General features: G+C 43.2%; 1 protein-coding gene and 1 long non-coding RNA gene across 2 annotated transcripts in view; both read right to left on the bottom strand.

Moving 5' to 3' along the window:
* NSMCE2 (NSE2 (MMS21) homolog, SMC5-SMC6 complex SUMO ligase) overlaps positions 1 to 15,616 on the bottom strand; it is a 130,029-nt gene that overhangs the window by 82,144 nt on the left and 32,269 nt on the right. The window lies entirely within an intron of this gene.
* Positions 2,070 to 4,906, bottom strand: LOC118252667 (uncharacterized). Its single transcript, XR_004780205.2, has 3 exons — positions 4,719 to 4,906; positions 4,525 to 4,572; positions 2,070 to 3,293 (listed from the first exon to the last, which is right to left on the bottom strand). It is a non-coding gene; the product is annotated as an uncharacterized LOC118252667 (long non-coding RNA).

Genomic DNA, 15,616 nt, shown 5'->3' with positions numbered 1-15,616 from the left:
TCCTCCTTTAGCAGCAAATGCATTTGAACGGTGTGTAAAGCCTTTATGTCTAATATACCAGCCCTGGTAAAAGTCCTTTGTGCCCTTCTGTTTGGTCTGCCAGCATCTTTATAAGCCCCTACTTTGTGGCAGACAACTAGATTCACAAAAAGACTAAGCTGTAGCAAGGATGCACATTGTAGAACTTCAGCTTTAGACATCCCAATAACCAATGCAATCCCCTCCCCTAAATCAGACAGTCAGACTTTTTATAAAATGGATGAAGAAAGACAAGTGCCAAAAAGCAGGAACCACAAAAGCCATCTATCTAGTCAAAAAGTTGTCCGAGTGACTCAATAGGACAGGCAGTCCTATTCCTCTAATGGGGATGGGTGCCTCCACCGCAAACCCTTTCCTTGAGTCAGATGCTTAAGCCAGCCAAATCCTTCCCAACAAACAACGATGAGAAAGACCCACGCACTATCAGATTTAATATCTCTGTGGTTGAAACAGTCATCAGTAAGGTGAGTGACCCGTTCTCAAATCTCTGCTCATCCCGTATGAGTTGTCCTAGCCCATAGGCTATTGGGTATTCAGGGGTAAGACATCTCGATCTCTCCTGTTTGAAGTTGTTCCACTTTGTATAACTAATTAAAAGATAATTGGAGCAAGTACTTGAACCTGACTCTCCCACATCCCAAGTTATTGCCTAACTATTTAGCGGAGGATTCACTCCCTCATTTTGTTTCTGAAAGGTTCTTGAATCATGTAGGCACTTCTGAAAATCTTTTTCTCTGTGTTTTACATACAAAGCTTCACAGGGCACAGTCACATTCATATGAGAATTACCACTACAAATACCTCCAATTCTTCTCATATACAGTCCCAGCTCACTCACTTGATGGCAAAAGGTAGGTGCTTTTTGTCTGGTTGTTGTCAGTTGTGAGGGAGGGATGCTATTTCAAATATTTTGTCACAATGTAATCCGTTTTTGCAAGTACAAAACCAACTTTTCCTTGGTTGGTTTTCCTTGGTTCTTGTTTTTGATTTCTCCCTTGGAGAAGGCAACAAGAAGCCTCCAGCAGTATTCATAGACAGCAGAATAAAGGCCTATTGGTCTTCTACAACGACTGATGATCACTCTTTGGATTCTAAAAATATGGTATGGATTTCAGGAGGACATGATATGATGAACAGATCTCCGCTCTGAAGAGCTCACAAAGTAAGTGATGGATCTGGCAGACAAGCAAAGATGCAATATAAACCACACGTCAGGAAAAACACAGGTTACAAATCCAGGATAATGAAGCACAAGTGAAAGCTTGTAAGGTATTTCAAAATAATGTCAGCCTGGTATAACAGGCATTTGTTCAAGGACTAAAAGAGCATTACGAGCTGATATAAGAAAGATAACAGACTAGAGAAGAAATAGTTCAAGAAGCAGTCCACATGACAAAGTAATTCAAGGAAGGAATTTACATGCAATAAATGCAAACAGTTATCCCAGTACAAAACTTGCAGATCCTTTTCTTTTATTTCAGCTTACATATCCTATATGTGAGTTCAACAAAATAAAAACAAAAAATAAAAAACACACCAAACAAAACAAAAAAAACAACAAATAATAATTAAAAAGAAAAAGAAAGAAAAGAAAAAACACTCATCCCAGAGCAAGAAGGCAGGGAACACTGATTTAACTATATTTTTTTTCCTGACACTGGCAAAACCTTGCCCATGAACAAGCCCCAGTTTAACTAGGGTGCAGGCTGAGAAGAGACAAGGGAAAATTTTAGAAGTGTTGGGTGAACAGTGGCATAGGAAAACTTCAGAGTTCAACAAGAGTATTGTGAAATGCTACATGTGACAACATTACACAGCACGCAGGGGAAGATCTGATTCAAAAAAAAAAACAGAATTTTGGCTGGCAAAAACACGTTGGCTCACTTATGGTTTCCAGAAATGTTTTTGCTATACAGCATGCTAAAAGTCTTCAGCTTACAGGAGTTCTTGGCCGTGGCAGAGGCTTGTGGTGACATAATGCAGGCACAAACCAACCCCCAGAACAAAAGGTTAAAGTCTTTTACAATATTTAATTTCTGTAGAGATTTAAACATTTAAATATGTCATTACAAAACAAAATGACTCAGTATAGATGTAATTCAGATGTACCAAAATGCATTAGTCATTCAATAAAACCGGCACCGAGGATTTACTAAAAATACTTTACAGAAGGAAAACAACAACATATATTTACTTTATTGAACGGTTGTTGTGGAAAGCACATAAAAACAAATCCTGCGTAAATCACCTTAATTTGCCTACCCCTAACTAGGGCTGCTAGTCCCACTGGCAAAGCAGCAGAACTAGCTCAGCTCCAGTTTCCAACCCTTGTGCCGAACAGCAGCGCAAGGGGAAGCGACGCGTGGCGGTGCCGGTGATCCCACGGCAAGCAAACAAGGCAGGGAACGAAGTAACTGGCAGGATACGAGGCTCGCTGCCAGGTACAGGTCCCAGGAGGGGCAGAGTTAACCTGCATCAGCTTCCTCCTCCTCTAGCACCCCAGGGAGCACCAGCAGCAAGTCGCCGGGCCATCAGGACACGAAGACAGAAGCAGAGCGGTTTATAAGGCTGTTGGATTGCGGGGAGCACAAAGAAGTCTCCCCAAATGGTGAAAAGACAACACAAGTCAGCAGTGTGGCCCCTTCTGGTGCTTCAGGTCCCTCCATGGAAGCGCTGAGGGGACACGGTGCCACCCGGGGCCTGCTCAGGCACTCGGTGCTCCTCCCTAGGGCAGGGAGCCATGGCCTGGGCCGGGGAGGTGTACTCCGATTGATCGAGTCACTGCTGTGCGTGGTGAGAAGGTGCCAGGAGAGGCAGGCAGGCTCTGCCACATCAGGGGTGACCTCTGGAGACCTGCAGGAGCTTTGAAGAAGTTTCTCCGAGGCCCCAGCAGGGCAAGAAGGAAGGCGTGAGGGAAGGAAGAAGATACGGACTTGCAGAGGGTGGAAGCTGGAAGCCTGTGACTTCAGGTAACAGGAATAAAGCTCTCTTTCCTCCTGTTTCAGGAAAAGTAGTGGGTGTTTTGGGAGAAAATACTAAGCGGGTATCTCAAGTCTTTGGATTAGTACCAGCACTAAGGGAAATACCCGTGTTAGTGGCTGGTGATGCTCCTCCACGTGAGACAGAGGAATCTATCCCTGTTATCCAGGTAGGTCTGATGTGTGTCCAGGGCCTGGGTCACCGCCAGTGCAGACAGACTGCCATCACTCAGCCAGCCTTTCCAACTCCATGCCAGAAGGGAAAGTTACACATTTCTGTTTGGAAAGGAGGGCATGCAGAGGATTACCACAAGTGTCTGGATACCAATGCACAGAGCTTGGGCAACCAACAAGAGCTGGAAGTCTGTTCGCAGTCAGAGAGTTACAACTGTGATCAGGATCACAAAGATTAATGGGATACCATTCGTGACTGGAAAAGTGTCACAGGAGAACAAGCAGTGAGGAAAAAGGGCAATTGCACCTGCTTACAAAGTGTTTCACTGTCCATGCAGAGTTCCAGGGTGAAACAGACTGATCCACCAGGGCTCTTCTGGTCCAAAGCAAATGCAATATTGGTCTCGTGGCACTGGGGGCCTGTTACAGGCCATCTGACCAAGGGGAAGAGGTGGATAACCCAAAACAACTCACTTATCGGCCTTGGTCCTCACTGGGGATTTCAACCATGTGGGCCCCATGGCACTGTGCAAGCAATCCGGTATGTTTCTAGGCTGCATTGGTGATAACCTTTTAATGCAGACACTAGAGAGACCAAGCAAGGGTAATACTCTACTTGCCCTCTGCACACAAACAAGTGGCAACTGTGGTCACAGATAGCAGCTTGGGATCAGTTACCACAAGCTGACTGCATTCAGGATCCAGAAAAAGGCCAGGAAGGTAAGCAGAAGATTTAGGATTCAGGATTTTATGCAAGTGGACCCTGGGTTATTCAAGGAATTCTTCAGCAGAAACTCGTGGGAAACTGACACAAAAGGTGCCTATGATAGGTGGTGATTTTTTTTACAGAAAATTTATTGATAGGTCAGGAATAAATAATCCTGTTGTACAAGAAAGCTAGAAATTTCAGTAGAAGGATTACTTGAAAAAGCAAGGAGCTCCTCATGAACTGAAATGCGAAAGGACAGCATAAAGGAAACAAGAATAGGCAGCGAAAAAGGAACACAAAAGCAGTGCTCTGACACTTAGGGACAAAATCAGGAAACCCAAAGCCCATTTAGTGTTAACACAAGCGAGAGCAGCAAGGATTTCTGTAAGCTCAGAGGAAATGTGGGGATGTTATTGAACAAGGGAGACAGCCTAGTGGCTGTTGAGATGGAAAAGGCTGAAGTACTCAGTACATTTCTGCCTAAATCTTCACGGGCAATGATTACTCCTAGATTTCCAGCTGTATCATGATTGTTTGGCAAGGAACAGGTCACAGAAGACAAGTTAGGAACGAGTTAAAAAGTAGCTGGATGTGTTCAAACCCAGGATGCCAGACAAGATTTACCTGAAAGTGCTGGAAGAGCTGGCTGACGTGACTCCAAGACACCTGTACCTACAAAAAAGCATGACCGAGAGAGCAGGTCCACGATAACTGGCAAAAGGCCAGCGCTACACCTGTCTTTAAAAAGGGCACGAGAAAGGACACAGGTAACTAACTATAAGGTTGGCCTCACCTCAGCCCCTGGAAAGATTACGTACCACATCCTGCTGGAACTCGCTTCCAAACGTGCAGGGAACAAAAAGGCAATCAGCAATAACCAAGGTGGACATACAAAGGGCAGCTCACGCTTGATCAACCCGATTGCCTTATGGGATGAAATGACCTGCTGTGCAGACATGGGCAGGGCGGTGGATGTAATCAAATGCTCTGGTCGGTAGATTGAAAATTACCGTGACAGCCGGGCTGCGAGGGTAACACAGATGGTAAACATTAGTTTGACATCTAATTGGTAGCCTGCACCTAGCAGAATACTTTAGTGGTGAACAGGAGGGCTGAAAATGTTCAATATCCTCACGAACAACCTGGCTGCTGAAACAATGCACTCTCAGCAGTCTTGTCCATAGGACAGGAGGAGCAGTATTGGGAGCAGCATGGCCAGCAGGAGCAGGGAAGTTACTATCCCCCCCTGCAAAGCATGGACTAGGAGGCAGCTGGAATATTGCACCCAGTTTCAAGCTCCTCGGTTCAAGAGGGCCATGGCAAAACTGGAGTTTGGGAAGAGGTAAAAATTACTTGAAAAAGAGTTACAAAATGGCGGACCCAAGCTTTCCTCCGCATATGAAAAAAGTGTAAAATTACATTTTTTTCTGACAGCGCTATCCAGCTTAGTGTTTTCTTTTTTAAAAAAGAGAACATGCTTGATGGTCTCTTATTTATTGTCTCCTGTAATAAGCAACCCATACCAGAACTTTGTTGGTCATATATATAACCCCAGTTGGACCTTTCTAGTTTATACCACTGCTGGATGGGGTATAAAAGGCATTTTTTATGTTTACTGATCCAAGAATCTCAAGAACTGTTCTTAAAACTTTCAGATTCTCATCTACTAAAATAAGTAGAAAACCTATACTGCAGGGACCTTAGCTGTCCAGGAGAACACTTCATCAACTTTGGTGTGCTTGAGATCAGATCAGGTGCTTCAGTTGGAATTTCATCAAATTTATAAGAAAGGGCCCCATTAGACACCCAGAGCTGTAGCTCACTTCCTCTCATCAATGTTACATGCTTGATTTGTTATTTAGAACAAGTTATTAAGTTTTTCTTGGGCATTAAGGGAGAAAACTGGCTACATGACAAGGATCTAGCTGAAGACTTCTCCCTTCTTTGGTCCAAGTGGGTGTAGCTCTGCTAACTTCAAGGAGGATTTTATCTGCTGGTACCTAATTATTAAATGGTTTGTGTGGTTTTATATGATACGGATTTGAAGTGAGCTTTGAGATTAAGAATTTTTCAATTATGTAACAATGCCCAAAGCAGGAGATGTTCATTTACTGATTTTTTTAAATCAAGTATAAGAGCAAGAACACAGAGATAAATTACTAGATACCTTGAAGACTTTCCACATATTAAAATTATGGAGGTGAAAGGTAGTTTTTAGATAGGACTATGTTCCAAAATAGGTTTGAAACAGAGTGCAAATGTTATGCCTCTAAAGCTAAGTAGGCAATCAACATAGATTTCAGGATGCAGTAGTGCTTGCTGAGTCTATATCTTCTGTGTAGTTTTATTTCTGTTGCATAAAGATGCAAGCACTGCATCAGACCAGGGATCAATCTACCATATTTTCATCTTTGACAGTGGCAGAAGCAAAATTCTGGAGTAGGAGTATAACAAGAGTGCCAAACAAAAAGATATTCCCCTGTTCCCCACCATATACCTTCCGTACTTCTATCAGCCTGCAGTTTAGGGATTTCCCAAGAGAGTGACTATGTTTGTATCTTTATGTCCAATAGTCATCAGGGAGTTTTTCTTCCATGAATTTGTCTAGGAGTTTTTTGAACCAATTATTGCTTTTGATCTCCATAACATCCCGTGGCAATTAATTCCACAATTTAATCATTCACTATATAAAAACTTACTTCCTTTTGCTGGCTTAAAATTTGCTGCCGGATAATTTCACTAAAGGTCTCTTTGGTTTTATGTGACACATTGTGAATAAGCATTTCTGTTCCATCCATGACTGTACTTACGGCTATTTTAGTCACCTCTTATCTGAATGAATTGACAGTTTCTCCTTGAACAGAAGTAAAGCCACACCTATGATCCTCTATAGGTGCTTTTTGCTTTAGCTGGATTTTCTCCTTACCATAAAACAAAAAAAAAAAAACAAACAAAACACAAACATTCTTCTATTAACAATTTAACAGACTTATAAGCAATGAAAAGAACTAATCTAAGGAGGAATGAGTTTGGGGGATTCCGAAATGGGTCATTTTGAGCTGTAAGACATTACAACTATAGTTTTCTATGTTGTACATACAAACCTGGTTGATGGCATTTGTCTGGATATACATTTTTAAGCCTGACCGAAGAAGAAGGCCATATATATGTATATGTAAACTTAACTGGTAGATTAGGGAGAACGACTAGCTGTCCTGAGGACAGAGATACCATGCACTGGTGTGGATGGGGGAAAAGCCAATGTTTCTGTAAGTCTTCTCCAAGTGAATGCCATCAAACTAACAACAGCCACGTCTGCTTTTGGTCGAAAGAGCATGAGAAAGGGATTCTAAATCTTAGGGCTGTAAGAGAGGAAGCAGGGAGAGAGAAGTGCAGCTGCCCAGCAAACTGACAATAATCAACGTGCCAATCACAGGACATCCAACAGGGGTAAGTCTTGGGTCATAACCACCCCATGCAGCGGCACAGGCTTGGGGAAGAGTGGCTGGAAAGCTGCCTGGCAGAGAAGGACCTGGGGGTGCTGGCCAACACTTGGTTGAACATAAGCCAGCAGTGTGCCCAGGTGGCCAAGAAGGCCAATGGCATCCTGACCTGCATCAGAAGTAGTGTGGCTAGCAGGACCAGGGAAGGGATTGTCCCCTTGTATGCAGCATTGCTGAGGCTGCAGCTTGAATATTGTGTTCAGCTTTGGGCCCCTCGCTACAAGAAGGATATTGAGTTGCTGGAACATGTTCAGAGAAGTGTAACAAAGCTGGTGAAGGGACCAGAAAGTAAGACTTACAAGGAGCAGCTGAGGGAATGGGGGTAGTTTAATCTGGAGAAGAGGAGGCTGAGGGGAGACCTCCTTGCTCCACCTGAAACGAGGCTGTAGCCAGGAGGGTGTTGGTCTCCTTTCTCAGGTGACACATGATAGGATATGAGGAAACGGTCTCAAGTTGCACCGGGGTGGTTTACATTAGGTATCAGGAAGAATTTCTTCATGGAGAGGGTGATTAAGCATTAAAAGGGGCTGCCCAGGGACATGGTGGAGTCCCCGTCCCTGGAGGTATTTAAGAGACGTGTGGACGTGGCACTAAGGGACGTGGTTTAGCGACAGGACTTGGTAGGTCAGGTTGATGGTTGGACTTGATGATCTTGAAGGTCTTTTACAGCCTAGATGATTCCGTGGTTCCTGAGAAAAGAGGTGCTGAAGAGGGCTGTGACTGCAGCAGTTAGTGGAGTTTAGCAGCCTGGAGTGGGGGAAGGCAGGGTTGTTTGATGTTAAGGGGGTACGGTGGGGATTTTCGTAGCTAAATCCATAAACACCCCATTTCACTCCAAGATTTTACTGAACTGGACCGTACTGCCTCTGGCACAGCCCAGCCTTTACCTGTATCCCTTGATCACCTCCAAGTAAGCATAAAAATATCTGTGGAGAAACATTTCATCCGCAGCCCACACTTCATTACAGCAATTACCACACACCACAAAACCACACCCGGCGAGACTGCCCTGCAGAAGCTGCCATCTTTCCAGAAACCCTTGTGTACTCGCCTTCGCATCCAATCCCTTACTTTACTCTCCTTTCCCAACACAACAGACTGCTGGGGAAAAAATAGCACAGTAACAGCTTTGAACAAAGGATGAGCATCTAGTGGAACAAACGCCGAGGAATGTTCATACGGAAGCACTGGCAATGCAGCAAGGCACAAACATCTCCAAAAAAAAAAAAAAAAAAGGCAGAGTTAAAAGTAGCAACATCACAGAGCTTTTAATTTCTCTGCTTTTGTGGAATTTATCAGGTGCATGTGTGTGAGCCCGTTAATGTGAACAACACACTTTACAAGGAAGATATGAGTGTATTGATACACACACTTAAGTCTTTTAAAATATGTTTCAATATTAACACACAAGTCTGGGGATAAATGAAATACTTCAGCTGGTTAAATCAGCTTAGTCAGGTCGCGCACTTAGCTCGGCTAAATAAGCTGAGATCCCAGAAATTAGTTCAGTTTGCCAACCTTTATTATCGAGCACAGTGTTTGTAACTCACAGCAGGTTATCAACAGCGGGACTGCATTTGGGAGATACCATGACAGCTGGTATTGATTTCTGGCAGGATTTAGGTCTTTTTTGAAACCTCTATCTCAAGTTGGAAAGATAATTAAATGTGTATGTGCTTTTAAGCAGAAATATATATATTTATAATTTTAAGAGGCATTAAAATAGGCAGAGTTGCATACTGCAGCAAACCACAACCACAAAGAAGGCACTCTTCTTTTTTTTTTCTTTTAAATCAAAGCACTACCTCCCATCAACAGGAGCAATGAGAAAGGTGAGAAGGAAAGACAATTCCACATCTGCAGAACAGGTTGCGGGCAAGTGCTGAAAATCCAAAGCGATCCATTATTTAAGTTAGTGAAATACAAGAAACATCAAAAAGCTGCTCTTTAACTCCCAGCGTTAAAAAATAAAACAGAAATGCTCCACAAACCTTCAGTTCTCCCCATTTTAGCAAAGGCCCTAGGCATGTAATTCAATAAAAGACAGACACTCAGATCAATGCATATCATGAAGTCACAAGAATGCAGCGCGTTCAGTACTAGCAGCCAGACAATCAAAAAAAAAAAAAAAGTGTGATCCAGTTAATGCTGTAAGCAACGTTTTATCTGTGATTTATTATAAAGCTGCTAGGAATTATGCAGAGGGAAAATCTGGGGAGCTTAATGCTTTTATTGATAAGGTCAGCAAAAACACGCTAGAAGAAAGAATACATGTGTTTAAATGAGTGGCCTAACATTTAAACTTTCAGGGGAGGAATATGAAAATACCAAACATACACATATAATCTCTGGAAACAATTACACTAATTAAAACAATGCCAAACATTTGGAGAGAGACATTTTACGGAAGGCATTCCAGAATGATCTCCCCAAAGACACTGATCAAACTGGGTGTGTTCAATTAACAGGAGAAACTAATTTCAAGTGAAAACCCCCGCTGCTGAGAATCATTCAGCCTTTAGCACTCCCCCCAACCCTGGCCCCAGCATTTAAATCCTTGGACTGTCAGCAGGAGCTTTCTAGATGAGATGGTTAATTGGAAAGGCTATTTTCACGACTGGTCTAGTGAAGCTCCAGCTCCAGTGTTTCCTGTAATAAGTTTCATCATCAACAACAACAAAAAAAAAAATCCATGATCTGAGATGAAGATGGCCTTCTACTTTGCACTGGCTGTCTACCTCAACACCTACATTTCATATTTTTATCTCTCTGCTCTAGGCTAAGCTAAGCCAGGCAGAATTAACTCATGTTGACTCTGAAATGCAGCCATTGCCTAGAAAAGCAGGGATCCAAACCACAGCGCCTTTCGGTTGCTCTCTGCTGTGACCTTCTGGAATTCCAGAAACAGTTCAGACTGCCAATTACCATCCCGAGCATTCAAGTAAAATCATAACGAAGCTGAATTCAAATTGCTTTGAAATCTTCCGACAGAAAAAAAATAGGTCTCTTTACAGACAGATATGGGATCCTGTTCACATTTCACAGATGTGGAAACGGAGATCGTGGTTGAACCAGATAGTAAATTCAGTTTCAGTATGTCTAGCACAAGATCAAAAACACCACAGCCGCATGACGCACTGATGAAGTGCAACCCACTCTGCCAATTCTAATTTTGCACCGGGTGATGCTCCAGCAGGTAGCGTCTGTCCTTCTGCAGGTGGCACGCAGCCAGCAGGAGCGTGATGTCGTGTGATCTGGCTTATCTGAACGTGCTACCAGGTGATTCGGTACAGCACAAAAGTGGTGTTGAGGAACACGGGACCATAGCCCACGGCTCAGGGCAAAACAATTTGTAAGGGTCAACCACATAAGCTCTTAGCAGACCCGAGAACAGTTCCCAGTCCTTCCTTCATCCCAGGCTGGTTTCCCACCTATTGGACAGCTCTGCTGCCCAGCACAACAAATGCAACTTTCATATTAAGACGGAGTCCTGAGGATTTATTTTGCAGATTTGTTGTAAATACTCTCCCTGTTTCCACCCCACTTACGGAGGTCCCGTTTCCATCTGCTGGTCCTAAGTCCAGAATACTTCTTTTCCCTCAAATCCTCGCTCTGCTAACCAGCTGTGGCCCCTGCTGCCTCACCTCTACCCACACAAGCCGAGAGACGTTTCAGCAGCTACAGAGTTGACACTGCAAATATTTAGGAAAACATTTAGCTTGACAAATGCAAATAATCACAGCAAAGTCAAACAAACCTATGTGTGTGTGCAAGGGTTTCCAGGGTTTAGTAGCCAAAAAGTAGGACACTTTTTTATGCTTGCTGCGAGACACTCAGAGACACTACTAAAGATGTGCTATATAACCCACATAAATCAAAGAACGCTACTCCTACTTCTTTATATACCGCTTACTAGAGAAGTATTTTTTACTGCAGGTTATTAAATGCGGACTCTAATGTATTAACACTCTCTGGAGGTGTTCAAGGTCATGTTGGATGGGGTCCTGGGCAACCTGGTCTAGTGGGAGGTGTCCCTGCCCATGGCAGGGGTTTGCAACTGGGTGATCTTTAAGGTCCCTTCCAAACCAACCCATTCTGTGATTATTGTAGTGAACTATACACATGGATTACTAATTCTGGGGAAATTAAAAAAAAATAAAAATAAAAAATCAGCTTTCATCAAATGCTTAGCCCAACTCATAGAGACAGACACAAAAGGTAAAGTAAATATTAGAAAGTAAATGTTAGAAATGTGTTGAAATGCATCCTTGTCCCAGTTTCTGCAGCGAACGCAGTACATGACTACAACAGAGCCGCACTGTTTGTATTGCAGCTTGGAGACTGCAGCAGGACAAAGCAAGCATTACACTATTATAATAAACTATGTCAAAGGAATTGCAAAGAATAAACTTTAAAAAGTTAAAGAACTCCAAAGCCAGAAAATGCAAGAATTAAAGTCTGCCTGCAAAAGTTTTAGTAAGTCCTATGGCACTATACTTATGCAGAGGCACAACTACAGTCATATTATTTTCCTCTCTTGTCCTGCATCAGTCATGGTAAGGATTTGACCCAATGTCCGTATTTCGCTTATTCTGTAAGATGAATTATTGGTCTGAAGTGGCTTCATTGGTAAACAGCACGTAACCAAGAAGTAAAGAGCAATTTCAACTAGCATCCATGGTACCAAAATAATGGCCATGGAGGTACCCAGTGTTAACAAAAAGTAAAAAGATGAAGCAAGTTCTCCAGAAATCTATGTGCTGGGAGAGAAAACACTGCACCCATACAGTGTCTTTCACCAGGGGATTGAATGTTACTGCTGATGGTGCACTTCAGCACACTATATGTGAACTTCAAGACAGATTCACTGGCTTCTACAATTACAAAGTCCTAATAAATGCAGTGAAAGACTACAAGAGCTCTTTCTACTTTTCCTACCAGCCCAAGAAGAGATTTATCGATTCCACTTAAGCCATTTTGACGGTAGCAGACTTCAAAGATGTATTCCTGAGCAGCTTCTGTGTAGCAGAGGGCTTTTTTGAGGAAATGAAGGTCTCAGAATTGTCATGACTGGCATGCAAAGTTTCAGGATCGAGAAACACCGATACATTGCACGTATCTAACAGAGCCAGTGCTCTGAAGTCAGCTGGAACAGTAAAGGTCACAGTTACAGATACAGATATCGCCAGTGGATTTTGCCCTAAAAAATGTTGTCATGACAGTGTAGCAAGAATAAAAAGAAGAGCAAAGCGCTCATTAAGAAAGCATCTGCACCAAACCAGGCTGTTTCTTGAGCCTCTCTCAAACCCAGTAAGGCCTTAGGAAGCTTCATGTCAAAAATGGTTTCAATGACAGCACCTTAGTGGGTGTCCCAGTGCCAATCACTGTGCGCTGGCACAGTCCTGAACCAACTGAAAAACAACAATCCCGAGGGATCCATGGTCTTCCCGGTACTCAGCCGTGCAGAAGACCAAGTGACAACCTGATTTTGAGGCCCAGCCCTGTCTCTTAATAGGCAGCAGGGTCACTGATGACACTGTCAGCGCCAGCCACGCAGCCTGGACATGGTCACCACGTTAGCTCTGCTGCCACAGCTGTGCCACCAAGGAGCACGGGGGCCAGGTGGCACCACATCCCCTGGTTGACCTTGCTGTTCCTTCAAAACCCACGCTGCACGTGCGGCTACCGCTCCTCAGAGTGTTTTGCTGGCTTCGTTTGCTTTGTCAAAAGGCATGACTTGGATATACTGGCAGAGCCTTCTCCAGTAGGATTCACTGCCAGCACGGCTACGCTGGCAGAGCCTAAGTAACAAAGACGTTATCTGCAAGTCCCTTTCGTTTTTCTCAGGCCAAGGAGGATTGCCCAAGTCAGGAGAGCATTGTGCGCTAAGTGAAGAAGCTGGAATTCTTCTAAACCGTTTGTGAGTCAAATATAGCCCCTGGACTTTCCTGTACAGTAGAGTTTTAAATAGGATCCTTTCCTTTTCTGCAATGCTGCTTAGGTCAGTTAAAAACTGCGCTGAAAGGAATTATTCCTCAGCAGGATTAAAACCTATACACTTGGCCATGAAGATAAGAGACCTCAGTACTGAGGAATCTGCTCTACATTACTGACAGAGCGAACAAACATCCCCCTACTGCCCCTGCAATGAACTATCACCAAAAATAAATAAAATTTATATTAATTTATTTTATAAATAAAAAGTAACTATTACCAAAAATACAAAATAAATATAAGAGTAGTTCCTGTATATTTTGTAGAGACAAAACTGCTCTTGAATAAGGAACACAGGAGCATCCCTCATCGTTGTCAAGGAAAGACTCAACACTTGACGGGAGGTAACAGCACACAGGGCTGAGTGAACCAGACTTCAACTCCCATGCAAGATGCACACCTACACCAATTGTATGCACTTTTATAGACAAAAAGCAACGAAGAACACGTTTAATTTCACTTCACATGTTCAAACTATAATTCCCATTGATTTAATTTACAAGCTGAGCTCAAGCACTCAAGAGCTCGAATCGGTTTCCACGCAGGACAATCAGGAAACACAGAAGACATCAGCAGCCACTGACACGTTGGTATAAATCACTCGCCTGAAACAGCATGGGAAAGCTGGGGCAGGGACAAAAACCCAAACATCAAGACAACTTCTAATACTCCCATCTATTTCTTCCAGCTTAACAGCATCATTTTCAGAGTATTCTTTCAAACAGCCTCCTTTCCATGTATCTATATGAATTCCTGACTTCCTAAGCCCTTTACCTTTCCGTCTGCCTCTTCCAGCTCTCAGCCATTCTTTCGTATGATGCTGAAAACCCTTCTTAAACACACCTCCTATGTTCTTCTTCCACATCACCCAGGCTTGGATTTCATGCTTCCTCACAATGCTCAGACTTAGAAAAGAAAGACAGGATGCTAGCACGATAAATCTCTGCTTGGCAAAGCGGTAACTTACAGCAGGAAGCACTAAGTCACCTTTGCCAGTGTGCCACTACCAAACTCAACATTTCTCTAATATGCAGGGAAAAAAGAAAAGGCCAGATCCTCTTTCCCTGCCAAATTTAGTGGAGAGATGAGACATGGGGGTGCAGGAGAAGAAAAGAGAGGCAGGAATAATGCAACATTAGGAGAGTTAGTTATGTCTTCCTTGTTCTCTAGATAGACCTAGAGTATCTTGTGATTTGTTTTATTTAGAGAAGCCTGGGGACTTCAGAAAATTTACCCCAGCTCTTACAGCCCTCCAATAACCTAAATGCTTGAAAAGAAGAGACAGCAATTGGAGTCCCCAGGCAACATCTCTTCTAACCTAGAAAGCAGAGTGGGAGAGAGAGCAGGCACAATATGCTGTCAGTCTGGCCACTTGAGAGCTCTCCCAGAATAGGGGGACACTTGACCTGGCCAAGCCAGCCTGGGTCCCCATCACTTGGGCCACTCCAGTGTGTGAAGTCAGCAAGAGACACTGCAGCTCCCTCAGTCCTCTGTTGCTGTTGCTACATTAAAAATAAGAGCGTTGCCCTGACATTGCATGGAAAGGGCCCAAATATTGGCTAAGTTCTTTTGAAAATACTCATTAAAAAATCAAGAAGGCAGCAGCAGTAGGAGTCCAGTCATTCCAGTTACAAGAAAATCCAGTGGCACAGGGAGTTTCCACAGTCAAAGGGTTTCCCACAGCCTATTGTTGGAAACACTGTGATTCAATTGCTCACTTCTTACTCAACAGGCTGCTGATTCAACCAGAAGGCGATGCTGATAAGTTTCACCTTCTGCATTCCGTCCGCTGCAGCCCAAACCAATAAAAACTCCACGTTTAAGAACACGTAACTGTATCTCGCACTAGTTACTTGTTATTTACAATACATACTTCTTTTGTACAGTATCTTCCTGCCAGTCATTTAAATGTACACATAATAAAACCATAAATCAGGAATTTTAACTGATGCCATCTCCTTATCTTGCTAACTCCCAGCTGGACATTGACTACAAGCAGGTGATTAGGAGGTGAAACACAGCATATTACCTGCTTTCAGATTCGCTGCTGTCTGAAAAAAAAAATAAAAAACAGATCAGAAAAAATGACAGCAGAAAACCTCACAAAATAATCGGATAAAATGTGTTTTCCAGCTTGAGATAAACACCGTTAATGCAGTTACACAAAACCCAGTCTGCTTGTGAAATTGAACGACCTGCTGCAACTTCCCAGGGAAAGC

Source organism: Cygnus atratus, chromosome 2, assembly GCF_013377495.2.
Source record: "Cygnus atratus isolate AKBS03 ecotype Queensland, Australia chromosome 2, CAtr_DNAZoo_HiC_assembly, whole genome shotgun sequence".
In the NCBI taxonomy this organism is placed as follows: domain Eukaryota; kingdom Metazoa; phylum Chordata; class Aves; order Anseriformes; family Anatidae; genus Cygnus; species Cygnus atratus.
The sequence above is the reverse complement of the archived record's forward strand: the minus strand, read 5'-3'. Positions and strand labels throughout refer to the sequence as shown.